At 49.4% G+C, this 15,386-nt stretch overlaps 1 protein-coding gene across 1 annotated transcript in view; it reads left to right on the plus strand.

Moving 5' to 3' along the window:
- The first annotated feature begins 6,545 nt into the window (after nucleotides 1-6,545).
- LOC135057106 (uncharacterized) overlaps nucleotides 6,546-15,386 on the plus strand; it is a 100,510-nt gene continuing 91,669 nt past the window's right edge. The window contains exon 1 of the mRNA XM_063963007.1: nucleotides 6,546-6,638. The gene's annotated coding sequence lies outside the window, so the exon portion shown is untranslated. The remainder of the gene's footprint in view (nucleotides 6,639-15,386) is intronic.

Here is a 15,386-nt window from a genome sequence, read left to right on the forward strand (position 1 = left end):
CTGAGCAGTATGGAAAACCTGTCGCCATCCTGGGAGGCAAAGGTATCGAATGAATAAAAATAGGATTTTAATTACCTACCAGTAAATCCTTTTCTCGTAGTCCATAGAGGATGCTGGGGTCCATATTACCATGGGGTATAGACGGGTCCAACAGGAGCCATTGGCACTTTAAGAGTTTAACAATGTGGGCTGGCTTCTCCCTCTATGCCCCTCCTACCAGACAGTGTAGAAACTGTGTCCGAGGAGACAACATACTTCGAGAAAAGGAAATACACAAATAGTGGCGAGATTCATACCAGCTCACACAACATAGAAATCCGGCCAACATGCTGCTACAACTCAGCAACAGCTGAAACAGTAAAGAACACAGAACTTACCTAGGAACCAGGCAGTATTGAACCAAATAACCACTGCAGGACAAAGAAGCGCTGGACAGGCGCCCAGCATCCTCTACGGACTACGAGAAAAGGATTTACCGGTAATTAAAATCCTATTTTCTCTTACGTTTTAGAGGATGCTGGGGTCCATATTAGTACCATGGGGATGTACCAAAGCTCCCAGAACGGGCGGGAGAGCGCGCAGGCTCCTGCAGAACTGCTTGACCAAACTTGAGGTCATCAGAGGCCAAAGTATCGAACTTGTAAAACTTAGCAAACATGATCGACCCAGACCAAGTAGCCGCTCGGCAAAGCTGATACACCCTGTGCAGCCGCCCAGGAAGAACACACTTTACGAGTAGAGTGATCCAGCGAGAAATCGTCTGCTTAGAAGCAGGACACCCAATTTTCTTGGGATCATACAGGACAGAGTATGATTTTCTGTGACGAGCAGTCCTCTTCACATAGATCTTCAAATCACTCACAACATCCAAGGCCTTTGAAGCAATTGAGGAGTCCATAGCCACTGGCGCCACAATAGGTTGGTTGATATGAAAAGCCGCCACAACCTGAGGAAGGAACTGTTGACATTTCCTGAGTTCCGCCCTATCTTTATGGAAGACCAAATAGGGACTTTTACAGGACAAAGCCCCCAATTCCGACACACGTCGCGCAGAAGCTAAGGCCAACAAAGTGACCGCCTTCCACGTGAGAAATTTGACCTCAACCTCCTGTAGAGGCTCAAACCAATACGATTGCAAGAAATGTAACACCACATCCAAATCCCAGGATGCCGTTGGTGCCACCAAGGGAGGCTGGATGTGCAGAACCCCCTTCAAAAAGATCTGAACCTTAGGGAGAGCAGCCAATTGTTTCTGGAAGAAAATGGATAAATCTGAAATCTGGGCCTTGAGGAATCCCAATCTCAGGCCCATATCCACTCCTGCTTGCAGGAATAGGAATAACCGTCCAAGTTGAAACTCCACCGCAGGAAACTTCTTGGATTTACACCAAGACACATTTTTTCCAAATGTGATGGTAATGTTTAGACGTTACCCCCTTCCTAGCCTGTATCAGGGTAGGAACAACTGCACTCGGAATACCCTTCTGAGCTAAGATCTGGCGCTCAACCGCCATACCGTCAAACGTAGCCGTGGTAAGTCCTGATAAGCGAACGGCCTCTGTATTAGAAGATCCTCCCGAAGAAGCAGAGGCCTTGGAGTTTCCAGCAGTAGATCCAGCAGATCCCCGTACCAAGCCCTCCTTGGCCAGTCCGGAGCAATGAGGATTGCCAGAACCTTTGTTCTCCTTACAAGCTGTGGAACTTTTGGAATGAGAGGAAGTGGAGGGAACACATATGCTGACGGGAACACCCACGGTGTTACTAGTGCGTCCACCGGAGGTACTGTTCCACTCGACCTGGAACAGTACCTCCGCAGCTTCTTGTTGAGGCGGGAGGCCATCATGTCTATGTGAGGAACACCCCACCAACCGGTTACTTCGAACACCTCCGGGTGGAGGCCCCATTCTCTTGGATGGAGATCTTGTCTGCTGACGAAGTCTGCTTCCCAGTTGTCCACTCCCAGAACGAAGATTGCCGACATTGCCACCGCGTGTCTTTCTGCCTAGATGAGGATTCTTGTCACCTCTGACATGGCAGCCCTGCTCTTCATTCCGCCTTGTCGGTTTATGTAGGCCACTGTGGTCATGTTGTCCGACTGCACCTGTACAGCCCGATCCTGTAGAAGGTGTGCTGCTTGAAGAATGCTGTTGTACACGGCTCTTAGCTCCAGGATGTTTATTGGAAGAAGGGATTCCTGACTTGACCACCTTCCTTGGAAGGTTTCCCCTTGGGTGACTGCTCCCCAACCTCTGAGACTTGCATCCGTGGTTAGAAGGATCCAGTCCTGAACCCCGAACCTTCGTTCCTCCAGAAAGTGAGGCAGTTGCAGCCACCAGGGGAGTGAAATCATTGCTTTCGGCGACAGATGTATCTTCTGGTGCATGTGTAGGTGAGATCCCGACCACTGGTCCAGGAGATCCAGTTGAAAGGACAGAGCATGAAACCTTCCGTACTGTAGAGCCTCATAGAAGGCAACCATCTTCCCCAGAAGGCGGATGCACTGATGAACTGATTCACGGGTGGGCTTCAAGACATCCCGGACCATCGACTGTATCACCAACGCTTTTCTTCACCGGGATAAACACCCTCTGCACCTCCGTGTCGAGGATCATTCCCAGAAAAGACAGCCTCCTTGTCGGCTCCAGATGAGACTTTAGAAGGTTCAGGATCCAACCGTGCTCCCTGCGTCGTGAGAGCAATGGACCTTAACAACTTCTCCCTGGACGATGCCTCGATCAGCAGGTCATCCAGATATGGAATTATGCCCCCCCCCCCCCCTACTTGCGGAGAACCATCATCTCCCTCGGTGCTGTGGAGAGACCGAATGGCAGTGCTTGAAACGGATAGTGATTGTCTAACAGTGCAAACCTGAGATAAGCCTGATGTGGCAACCAAATCGGAATGTAGACACCAGGGAGTGTCCAGGGACACCAGGAACTCCCCCTTCGCCAGACCCGAGATCACCGCTCTCAGAGACTCCATTTTGAACTCCCTTAGATAAGGGTTTAACAATTTCAAGTTCAAAATTGGCCTGACCGAACCATCCGGCTTCGGTACCACAAAAAGGTTCGAATAGTAACCCTTGTTCAGCTGATGGAACTGGAACAGCTCAAGGAACTGGAACAATGACTTCTGACAGCACCAATTTTTTTATGGCTTCCGGAAGGACTTCCCCATCAGCCGGCAAGCCTGACTTTAAGAATCGGTGAGGTGGAAGAGTTTGAAACTCTACCCTGTACCCCCGGGACACAATATCCAGCACCCAGGGATGTAGGCCGGACGATCTTCAAATCGGCTCCCCGCTTGCCAGGGGCCGACGACTCACTCGCCACACTTCAGCTCTGCAAGGGGGTAGCGGCATGCTGCTGGGGTGAGCGTATACCTTCTGGAGCTTAGTGTCCAGTCAGCGGAGATAGCGGCTCAGACCCCGCAGGGCGGACACTGCTCCCCCCCAGTCCCTCGATGCAGGGAGGCTGTTTCCAGCAGCCTCCCTGTAAATAAAAAACTCTAAGAAGACTTCTACTAAGAAAGCTCAGGATAGCTCCCCTAGCTGTGACCGGCTCCTCCGGGAACATTTTCTAAACTGAGTCTGGTAGGAGGGGCATAGAGGGTGGAGCCAGCCCACACTGTTAAACTCTTAAAGTGCCAATGGCTCCTGGTGGACCAGTCTATACCCCATGGTACTAATATGGACCCCAGCATCCTCTAGGACGTAAGAGAAAACTGAGAAAGGTGCTGACCGCAGACCACGTGGCTACTCTGCAAAATTGGTTAGCAGATGTCCCACAAATTGCCGCCTACGATGGTCTCACAGATCTAGTGGAGCGAGCCTTGACAGTATTTGGAACTGGGAGGTCTGCTTCCGTGTATGCTTGAGAAATAGTCATTTAAAGCCATCTAGATAATGTCTGCTTGTTAGCAGGCCAGCCTCTTCTGTGATATCCGTATAACACAATTAGAGTATGCCTTCTACATAGAGATTTGGTTTGAGCCACATAAATCTGAAGTGCACGTACCACATCCAGCAAACTTTATCTGTGGAAAGGGTCGGGCCTTGAAAAGCTGGTTCTACAATCTCTTCAGATACCATTATAGGATGGTAGCTGGACCCAGTTCTAACTACGGCTTGAGAAGGAGGAGCCACATAATGATGGGGGTAATTCAGACCTGATTGCTGGGCAGTGATTTGTGCAGCCCTGCGATCAGATAGACGCCGCCTACTGGGGGAGTGTATTTTAGCTGTGCAAGTGTGCAAAAGATTTTGTGCAGTTTCTGAGTAGGTCTGGACTTACTCAGCCGCTGCGATCACTTCAGCCTGTTCAGGACCGGATTTGACGTCAGACGCCGCCCTGCAAACGCTTGGACACGCCTACTTTTTTCCTGACACTCCCTGAAAACGGTCAGTTGCCACCCACAAACGCCCTTTTCACGTCAATCTCCTTGCGATCGCCCGTGCGAATGGATCCTTCGCACAAACCGATTGCTGACCAGCGATCCCAGTTATTCTTGTCCGACGCGCGTGTGCATTGTGGTGCATACAGTTATGGTGGGCAATCCCGGGATTGGGGGGATCCCGGGATTTAGGACCAAAAATGGCCAGGCTCCAATCCCGGGGATTGAGGGATCAGCGTTGAGCGTCCACAGACGCTGCCCGACTTCCTTGCTCCGGCTCCCCAGCGCAGTGTGAGAGGTCACGCTGCGCCGGCAGCCGCTGCAGGGAGCTGCAAGCAGCGATCAGAGGATATTCTCCACCCGTCCCCGGTATATGGCGAGTTATGTGTGCGGGGCAGGGTGGGGCGAGGACGCGGCCATATAGCAAAAAGCCAATCCCGGGATTGGCCATTTTTCAATCCCGATACCCGGGATTGAAAAAATGGCCCGGGATTGGCTTCCCTATACACAGTACAGACCTGATCGCCCGCTAGCAGCGATCAGGTCTCAATTACCCCCGATGTTCCTAGGTCAGACACTATAAGCAGAGGCAACAGCAAAGAAGAAGAGTGTTTCCCCCCCATCAGCCACTTAAGGTCCATGGTGTCCAAAGGATCAAACGGCGGTGCTTGTAAGGAATGGAGAACTAAGGACAAATTCTATGGAGTCACCTCAGAGACAAATGAAGGATGAATGTGTATAACTCTCTTAAGAAAGAAAGAAAGGTCTAAACATCAGCAATCTTTAGTTGGAACCCAACTCATGGGTCAGATACCTTTACCTAGGGGGATACCATACGTGGTGGTCCCCATTACTTTAGTATAGAGCTAGATGCGTGCCAATCAGAGCCTGGGGGCATTGGCTTCACGGGTTTCCAGGGGCGGAGCTATACTCCATGTCCCTGACACCCTAGAGAAAAATAAATTTATATATATATATATATATATATATATATATATGTGTGGTCATTGATGGTAAAAGTAGTTGCCATCGGTCATAGACCATCAATGATTTCGAATCATCGATGATCGCTGGCCATCCCTACTCCTGTCGGATAATGCAGCTGAACAGGGTTTTTTTTTTTTTTTTAGCAGTAGCTAGCTGGGTATTTAAATTCGGAATTAACTGCATGGGCCTCAGAGGCTGGTAGGATAAGTGCTGTATAACCTGGCCTATGGGGGAGGTATACTAAGAGACTACACCCGGCTCCTGAGACTTGCTGCGGCAGGCTTGTGTAACAATGGCTGCTGAGTGTCTCGCTGGGGGGAGTAGGGTAGAAGTAACCGCTCAAAGGGCAGGAAAATACTCAGATGAATCACACCCTGGGCTGGGGGAGGAGATAATGGGGGGAGCCAACGCTCACCTAAACGAGAGGAGAAATATCCAAATGGCCCTTGGTAGAAAAAAGGTTCCCCAACCCTGCTCTAGGGGATGTCCCCCCTACTTGCTCTGATGCACCAGTGAAAAGTTTAACTGTTAGGTGCATAGTTCTCTCCAAACCACATTTACCCCAGGGAAATTCTTGTGGAGCCTATGGACCCTGAAGAAATATATAATTATATACCAGTGTGGGTGGAAGAACACAAAAGAGAAGCACACTGACACATTTACAGCAACATATAACACATTCATTTACATGGCTGTGTGGAGAACTCACAAACTTTCTCAGGTCCCAAATCATCAATATTCTGCATTCTTATTACACTCTGTCTCCTCACTCTGCTATCCACTAGGTAAGGATGGGCTTGGGGGGAATATAATGCGTGTGAGGTGACGCGGGGCCCCTCGGGGTGAGGTGCAGGGAGCAGCAGCAATAGCCCCGGAGCTGTGAGAGGGGTGTCCGGCCCGCAGGGTGCTGGGAGGAGACTGCAGCCCCCTCCAGGCCCCACACTCGCTGCCTGCACCGTGTTATATCTCTCCCCGTATCTCTATGTATGTACTTACCGCCAGTCCTCCGCCCGGAGCGCTACACACCCGACTTCCGCCCTGTGCGTTCCACCCGACTTCCGCCCCTTGCGTTCCACCCGACTTCCGCCCTGTGCGTTCCACCCGACTTCCGCCCTGTGCTTTCTACTCGACTTCCGCCCTGTACGTTCTATATTCCACCCGACTTCCGCCCTGTAGGTTCCACCCGACTTCGGGTTGATTGTGCTGAGAGGGACGAAGCAGGAGGGAGACATTGTTACATCTGGTAGCAGCAGGAGAGGGTGACTATTATTATTATTATTGTTATTATATAACGGGAGCCCCCTGTGGTGTCCTGTTGTTATCATTATTATTATACAGGGGGAGCAGCCTGTAGTGTCCTGTTATTGTCATGATTATATAGGGGGAGCAGCCTGTGGTGTCCTGTTTTTGTTATTATTATTTTATTATTATTATTATTATTATTATTATTCAGAAGGAGGAGCCTGTGGTGTCCTGTTGTTGTTGTTATTTTTATTATTATTATGGGAGCATCCTGTGGTGTCCGGTTATTATTATACAGGGGCAGCAGCCTGTGGTGTCTTGTTGTTGTTATTATACAGGGGGAGCATCCTGTGGTGTCCTGTTATTATTATACAGGGGGAGCAGCCTGTGGTGTGCTGATATTGTCATGATTATACAGGGGGAGCAGCCTTTGGTATCCTGTTGTAGTCATTATTTAGGAGGAGGAGCCTGTGGTGTCCTGTTGTTGTTGTTGTTGTTGTTGTTGTTGTTGTTATTATTCAGGAAGAGGAGCCTGTGGTGTCCTGTTGTTGTTGTTACTACACAGGGGGAGCAGCCTGTGGTGTCCTGTTGTTGTTATAATAATAATAATACAGGGGGAGCATCCTGTGGTGTCCTGTTATTATTATACAGGGGGAGCAGCCTGTGGTGTCCTGTTGTTGTTGTTGTTGTTGTTATTATTTTCTCATACGTCCTAGAGGATGCTGGGGACCACATCAAGACCATGGGGTATAGACTGGATCCACAGGAGACATGGGCACTATTAAGACTTTTCATTGGGTGCGAACTGGCTCCTCCCTCCTCCAGACCTTAGTTTTAGAAATGTGCCCAGGCAGACTGGATGCACTCTGAGGAGCTCTACTGAGTTTCTTTGCAAATACTTATTTTCATGGAGAACTGCTGGCAACAGACTCCCTGCTTCGTGGGACTGAGGGGGCAGAAGCAGAACCAACTTCCTAAAGAGTTTCATGGCTCTGCTTCTGGCTGACAGGACACCATTAGCTCCTGATGGGTACTGAACGCTAGCCGTGTCTAGATGCTCGCTCTCACAGCACGCCGTCACCCCCCTCGCAGAACCAGAAGTCAGGTGAGTATGAGAAGAATGATCTTCCATCAAGTAAGTGACGGCTGAGGTGTGGCGCGGCTGGCGGGAGCGCAGCACGCCATTGCTGCCCACACACAGAGACACTGCAGGGTGCTGGGGGGGGGGGAGCCCTGGGCAGCAAGAAATATACCTCAAACTGGCTAAAAGTGGGCATAAGATGCCGCTGGCACAGCCCTACCCCGCCAGTATAAATATCATAATCTGTACCGAGTGTAAGGACGCGTCATTGCGGGGGTGGAGCCTCTTCCTCAGGCAGCCAGCACACTACTCAGCGCCATTTTCTCTCTCTCCTCAGGCTGCAGAGAACACGCTGGTCCTCTCCTCCACTTCTGACAAGTACAGGGTGCTGTTAAGGGGGGGGGGGGGGGCACAAAGCGATTGTGGTGCATTTAATAGTGTGAATTACTGTTTAAAAGCGCTATTTGGCTGTGGGCATTCTGTGTTCACAGGCATAGCATACTGGCACTGGGATTGTGAACGGGCTGCTCCTATACTGTGTCCCTCTGACAGATTTTACTGTAGGTCTGTCCCCAAATAAGTCCCAGTGTGTCGGTGAGTGTGCTGTACACGTGTGAGGCATGTCTGAGGCAGGGAGTTCCTCCCCGGAGGAAGCCATTTTAGGGACACAGAGTTGTAATGTGGTGGCGCTACCGGCACACCAACAGCCTGCATGGGTGAAAGAGATACGTGACCGTATGCATCTGATTAACCGTAGATTAGATAAATCTGAATCTAAGGCTGCATGCTGGAGAAAATCTGTGGAAGATGTGATTTTTCAGGATGCTGTTATTCCTTATGCAGGCGGCCCCTCTGGGTCACATAAGAGACCATTTGCGAATGTTGTAAACACTGATACCGACACGGACTCTGATTCTTGTGTCGACGATAGTGACTCCAGAGAGAGAAAGATCATAAATTGGCAAAAAGTATACAATATATGATTGTGGCTATAAGGGACGTGTTGGAGTTTACAGAAAGCACTCCTGTACCTCAGGAGAAAGCTTATTTATGCAAGGAAAATAAATCCAAAGTCACGTTCCCTCCTTCACATGAACTAAATGCTCTGTTTGAAGGGAGGTGGGTGAATCCTGATAAGAAATTTCGTATTCCCAAAAGGATTCAGATAGCTTACCCTTTCCCGGCTGAGTACAGGAAAAAATGTGAGTCACCCCCTGTGTTAGACAGTGCGCTTTCCAGGTTGACAAAGAAGGTAATTCTCCCTGCTCCTGGGACGGCTTCACTTAAGGAGCCGGCAGACCGAAAGATGGAAACTACATTGAAATCCATTTATGTTACCAATGGTACACTGCTCAGGCCCACTATTGCCTGCGCATGGGTGATTTGCGCTATTGAAAAATGGTCAGAATGCGTGCCATTAGAAATTGACGCTATTGATAAAGATGAGATACTCCTTAAGTTAGGGAATATCAAGGACGCTGCCGCCTACATGCTGGAAGCAATGAAGGATATTGAATTCTTGAGTTCACAAGCCGCTACAATAGCAGTATCGGCTATGCGGGCGCTGTGGATTCGCCAGTGGAACACGGATGCAGATTCGAAAAGAAACATGGAGGCGCTCCCATATAAAGGTGAGGCCTTATTTGGCGATGGCCTGGATGCGTTAGTCTCGGCGGCTACCACAGGTAAGTCGACATTTTTGCCCTCTGCGCCTGCACCGGCAAAAGAGACCTATCACCCGCAAATGCAGTCCTTTTGGCCCAATAAATACAAAAAGACGAGAGGTTCCCCCTTCTTTGCAGGTAGGGAAAGGGGAAAGAAGCCCACAGCGGCTCCAGGTTCCCAAGAGCAGAAGTCTACCCCTACTTCTGCCAAATCCTCAGCATGACGCTGGAGCTCCCTTGCGGCACGTCTCAAACTCTTCAGCCAAGGTTGGATTCTGTCTGGTCTGGATCCCTGGGTGTTGCAAATAGTATCCTAGGGATACAAACTGGATTTTCAAGACGTTCCCCAATGCCAATTTTTCAAATCGACTTTGCCGGTTTCTCCGCCAGAGAGAGAAGCAGTAACAGCGGCAATCCAAAAATTATGTCAAGACCAGGTCATAGTCCTGGTACCGTTGTCACAACAAGGGAGGGGTTTTTATTCAAGCCTCTTTGTTGTTCCGAAGCCAGACTGCTCGGTCCGACCCATCCTAAATCTAAAAGATCTGAATTGCTACCTGAAAAGGTTCAAGTTCAAGATGGAATCACTTCGGGCAGTGATTGCCAGTCTGGAGGATGGGGAATACTTGGTGTCAGTGGACATAAAGGATGCTTACCTGCATGTTCCCATTCAACCTCCTCACCAGGCTTATCTGAGATTCGCGGTTCAGGGGTGCCATTACCAATTCTAGACGTTACATTTTGGCCTCTCCACAGCGCCGCGGGTATTCACCAAGTTGATGGCGGAGATGATGGTCCTCCTTCGTCAGAAAGGAGTCAATATTATTCCTTATCTGGACGATCTCCTGATAAAGGCGAGATCCAGGGAGCAGTTATTACAAAGCATATATCACTCTCTCTGTCAATACTCCAACAACACGGGTGGATCATAAATTACCCAAAGTCACAATTGGAACCAACGACAAGGTTGTCTTTCCTCGGGATGAGTCTGGACACAGAAGTTCAGAGAGTATTTCTTCCGATGGAAAAGGTTCTGGAAATCCAGAAAATGGTAAAATAGATATTGAAACCATCGAGTGTGTCGATCCATCAGTGCATTCGATTATTGGGGAAGATGGTAGCGGCCTACGAGGCCATACAGTTTGGCAGGTTCCATGCCAGAGTATTCCAGTGGGACCTGTTGGACAAGTGGTCGGGGTCACACCTACACATGCACCGAAAGATAATCCTGCCGTCAAAAACCAGGATTTCACTCCTATGGTGGTTACACAGCTCTCACCTGCTAGAGGGACGCAGGTTCGGGATTCAGGACTGGGTCCTGGTAACCACGGATGCAAGTTTCCGAGGCTGGGGAGCAGTCTCTCAGGGAGTAAACTTCCAAGAACGTTGATCACATCAGGAAGCCTGCCTTCACATAAACGTACTAGAGCTAAGAGCCATTTACAACGGCCTTCAACAAGCGGTACATCTTCTATAAGACCGTCCCGTGCAGATCCAGGCGGACAATGTAACAGCAGTCGCGTACATAAACAGGCAGAGCGGAACGAAAAGCAGAGCGGCAATGGCAGAGGCGACAAAAATCCTCCGCTGGGCACAAAAACATCTACAAGCTCTGTCGGCAATATTAATTCTGGGAGTAGATAACTGGAAAGCAGACTTCCCCAGCAGACACTATCTCCATCCAAGAGAGTGGGGCCTCCACCAAGAAGTTTTCGCAGAGGTGACAAGTCTTTGGGGAGTTCCTCATGTAGACATTATGGCGTTTCTCCTCAACAAGAAGCTTCAGAGATACTGTTCCAGGTCGAGAGACCCTCAAGCAGTAGCAGTGGATGTGCTAGTGACCCAGTGGGTTTTCCCGCCAGTGTATGTCTTCCCTCCACTTCCGCTGATTCCAAAAGTACTCAGGATCATAAGAAAAACAAGGGTTCGAGCAATCTTCATTGCCCCAGACTGGCCGAGTAGGGCTTGGTACCCAGATCTTCAGCAGTTGCTCATAGAGAATCCTCTGCCTCTTCCTCCTCGTGAGGACTTGCTGCAGCAGGGGCCATGCGTGTACAATACTTGACGCGGCTTTGTTTGATGGCATGGCTGTTGAGTGCCATATCCTAGCCAGGAAGGGTATCCCCAAGGAAGTCATTCCCACCCTTATTCAGGCCAGAAAGGGAGTAACGTCGAAACATTACCACCGTATTTGGAGAAAATATGTGTCTTGGTGTGAATCCAAGAAAGCTCCTACGGAAGAGTTTCACTTAGGGCGTTTCCTCCATTGTTTGCAGGATGGTGTGGAGGCGGGCCTCCGATTGGGATCAAGCAAGGTTCAGATTTCGGCCTTGTCAGTGTTCTTCCAAGAACAATTGGCCTTTCTTCCAGAGGTTCAGACCTTTCTGAAAGGGGTTCTGCACATCCAGCCTCCATTCGTGCCTCCTGTGGCACCGTGGGACCTTAACGTGGTATTGCAGTTCCTTCAATCGGATTGGTTTGAGCCTCTACAAAAGATAGAGTTGAAGTTTCTCACTTGGAAACTGGTGATGCTTTTGGCTTTGGCATCTGCAAGACGGGTGTCTGAATTGGGGGCCTTGTCTCACAAGAGACCTTACCTGATCTTCCATGAAGATAGGGCAGAGTTGAGAACTCGACAACATTTTCTTTCTATGGTGGTTTCATCTTTTCACATAAACCAACCTATTGTAGTGCCAGTAGTTACTGACACATTCACTGATTCAAAATCTCTAGATGTGGTTAGAGCTTTGAAAATCTATGTTGCTAGAACGGCTCGTATACAGAAAACAGAGGCCCTGTTTGTCCTGTATGCTCACAACAAAATTGCGGGTCCTGCTTCCAAGCAGACTATTGCACGTTGGATCAGAAATACGATTCAGCAAGCTCATACTACGGCTGGTTTGCCGTTATCGACGGCGGTGAAGGCCCATTCCTGTAGGAAGGTGGGTTCATCCTGGGCTGTTGCCCGGGGGGGGGGGGGGGGGGGTCTCGGCATTACAACTGTGCCGAGCAGCTACTTGGTCGGTTTCAAACACATTTGCTAAGTTCTACAAGTTTGACACCTTGGCCGATGAAGACCTAAAGTTTGTCAATCGGTGCTGCAGGGTCATCCGCACTCTCCCGCCCGCACTTGAGCTTTGGTATAAACCCCATGGTCTTGATGTGGTCCCCAGCATCCTCTAGGACGTATGAGAAAATAGGATTTTGATACCTACCGGAAAATCCTTTAAGAGTGCCCATGTCTACTGCGGATCCCGTCTATACCCCATGGACTTGATGTGCTCCCCAGCATCCTCCTACGGAGTAGGAGAAAAGGTTTTACCGGTAGGTATCAAAATCTTATTATTATTATTATTATTATTATTATACAGGGGGAGCAGCCTGTGGTGTCCTGTTGTTGTTGTTGTTGTTGTTGTTGTTGTTGTTATTATACAGGGGAAGCAGCCTGTGGTGTATTGTTGTTGTTGTTGTTGTTATTATACAGGGGGAGCAGCCTGTGGTGTATTGTTATTATTATACAGGGGGAGCAGTCTGTGGTGTTCTGTTGTTGTTATACAGGGGGAGCAGTCTTTGGTGTCCTCTTACCAATATTATACAGGGGGAGCAGTCTGTGGTGTCCTGTTACCATTATTATACAGGGGGAGCAGCCGGTGGTGTCCTGTTATTATACAGGTGGAGTATACTGTAGCTATGACATATCTGTGTATCTCTCTCTCTCTCTCTCTCTCTCTCTCTCTCTCTCTCTCTCTCTCTCTCTCTCTCTCTCTCTCTCTCTCTCTCTCTCTCTCTCTCTCTCTCCATTTCTTACTATATATACATACCTCCCAACATGACCCTCTCCAGGAGGGACACAATGCTCTGCTCCTGGACTTCCCTCTTAATTTATCATTGCCATCACCTGTGCTGAGACTCCTTTCTAATCCATTAACCTGTTCAACACAGGTGCTGGCAATCACAAATTAAGAGAAAAGTCAAGAAGCAGAGCATTGTGTCCCTCCTGGAGAGGGTCATGTTGGGAGGTATGTATATATGGAATCCGTTCAATTTGCCGGCTGTCGGGATCCCAGCGGTCAGGATACCGACGCCGAAATCCCGACAGCCGGAAATCAGGTCTATTCCACCACCACGTCCGCAAGGGGACTCCTAACGCTCGCCCCGCTGTTGGCATTCTGCGTCATCCCGCCTGGTGGGATTACATATGTAATCCATAGATATCTATATAAGTCCAGAAGGTGCGGCACTCAGCAAAAACACAACTCAAGACAGCAGGGTTATGTCAGCATTTTAGTGTTATTTCTCTTACGTCCTAGAGGATGCTGGTGTCCATTTTAGTACCATGGGGTATAGACTGTTCCCCAGGAGCCTTCGGCACTTTAAGACTTTTTAACAGCGTGAACTGGCTCCTCCTTCTATGCCCCTCCTCCAGACCTCAGTTTAGAAAATGTGCCCAGGAGACTGGACGCACTCTAGTGAAGCTCTACAGAGCTTTGCTGAAAATTACTTTGTTAGGTTTTTTATTTTACAGGGAAGCTGCTGGCAACAGCTTCCCTGCTTCGTGGGACTTAGGGGGGGAAGTAGGAACCAACTTCTCAATTAGTTTATGGTTCTGCTTCCGCTGACAGGACACCATTAGCTCCAGAGGGTACTGAACACCGCTTAAGCATGGCCAGCGTTCACTCCCACAGCACTGCCGCCGCCCCCTGACAGAGCCAGAAGTCAGAAGGCTGGTGAGTATATTACCGGAGTCCTGCAGAGAGGGTCCTCTGGTCATTGATGGCGGCATTTCAGGTACCAGCGCAGCGGCAGGGACGCTGCGCGCCATGTCTCTCAGCAAGCGGGTGCAGAGCGCGTGGTGGGAGCACTCTGAGCGGCATGTAATACCTTACTCTCGCTGGCAAATATAAAGCACATCCCCGGTCCCTGAGGACGTGCTGCCCCCCGGGGCCAGGATAAAGATTCCCATTCTGAGTCAGAATCGCGCCATTGCAAGGGGGTGGAGCTTTTCCTCAGATGACACAGTTCACTCACTGCACGCCATTTTCTCCTGCAGAAGGCCACTGTGAGGATCCAGACGCAGTTTTCTCCTCGAGACACAGCTGACACAAGTACCAGGGTGATATAGGGGGGGAAGGTGTGCTAATAGTTAGTAGGTCTGTGGACCTCAGATTGGTTTATGCGCTAACATTGTGTATTGCACATTCATATAGGGCGCAGTGTGTGAACTGGCAAATCCCTTTGTGTTTCTCTGACAGACATCGGTGTGTGTCTGTCCCTGATAGCTCTCCTGTGTGATAGGGGTCTGTGTGTGTGTGTGTACACGCGTGTAACGTGTCAGACATCTGGGTGGGGGGGGGGGGTCTTCCCCGGAGGAACCCATTTTAGATGCACAAGAGGGTGATATGGTGGCTCTTCCCTTTCAGAAAGAGCCAGAGTGGGTGAGAAAGTTGCAGAGTAATATATCCATATTATATATCTGAACAACTATACATTGGACTATATATTGGAGACAGTCTGTGGAGGATGCACTGTTTGCTGATCCCTCCATGTCATCCACTCGGGTCCCATCCAGTTCCCAGAAAAGGTCTCTGGCCCAGATAATGCAAAGGGACACAGACACAGATTCCGACACGGAAGTCGACTGCGGATTTGAGAGGGGTAGACCCCAAATTAGCCAAAAGCATTCAATGTATGTTAGTCGCTATAAAAGAGGTGTTAGAGTTTACAGATACAACACCTGAACCTGAGGAAAAGGATTATTTTAAATTAAATAAGAAGCAGGTGGTGACTTTTCCTCCGTCAAAGGATCTTAATGCATTCTTTGAGGAAACCTGGTCTAAACCTGAAAGGAAATTTCCTATTCCCAGAAGGATACGTGTAGCGTACCCTTTCCCTGAGGAAGACAGGCACAAATGGGAGACACCCCCAATGGTAGGCACCTCAGTTTCTAGGTTGTCTAGGAAAATAGTTTTGCCTGCCCCAGGGTCAGCTTCATTAAAGGAACCTGTGACGATAAGTTAGAG

Source organism: Pseudophryne corroboree, chromosome 3 (assembly GCF_028390025.1).
Source record: "Pseudophryne corroboree isolate aPseCor3 chromosome 3, aPseCor3.hap2, whole genome shotgun sequence".
NCBI classification, from domain to species: domain Eukaryota; kingdom Metazoa; phylum Chordata; class Amphibia; order Anura; family Myobatrachidae; genus Pseudophryne; species Pseudophryne corroboree.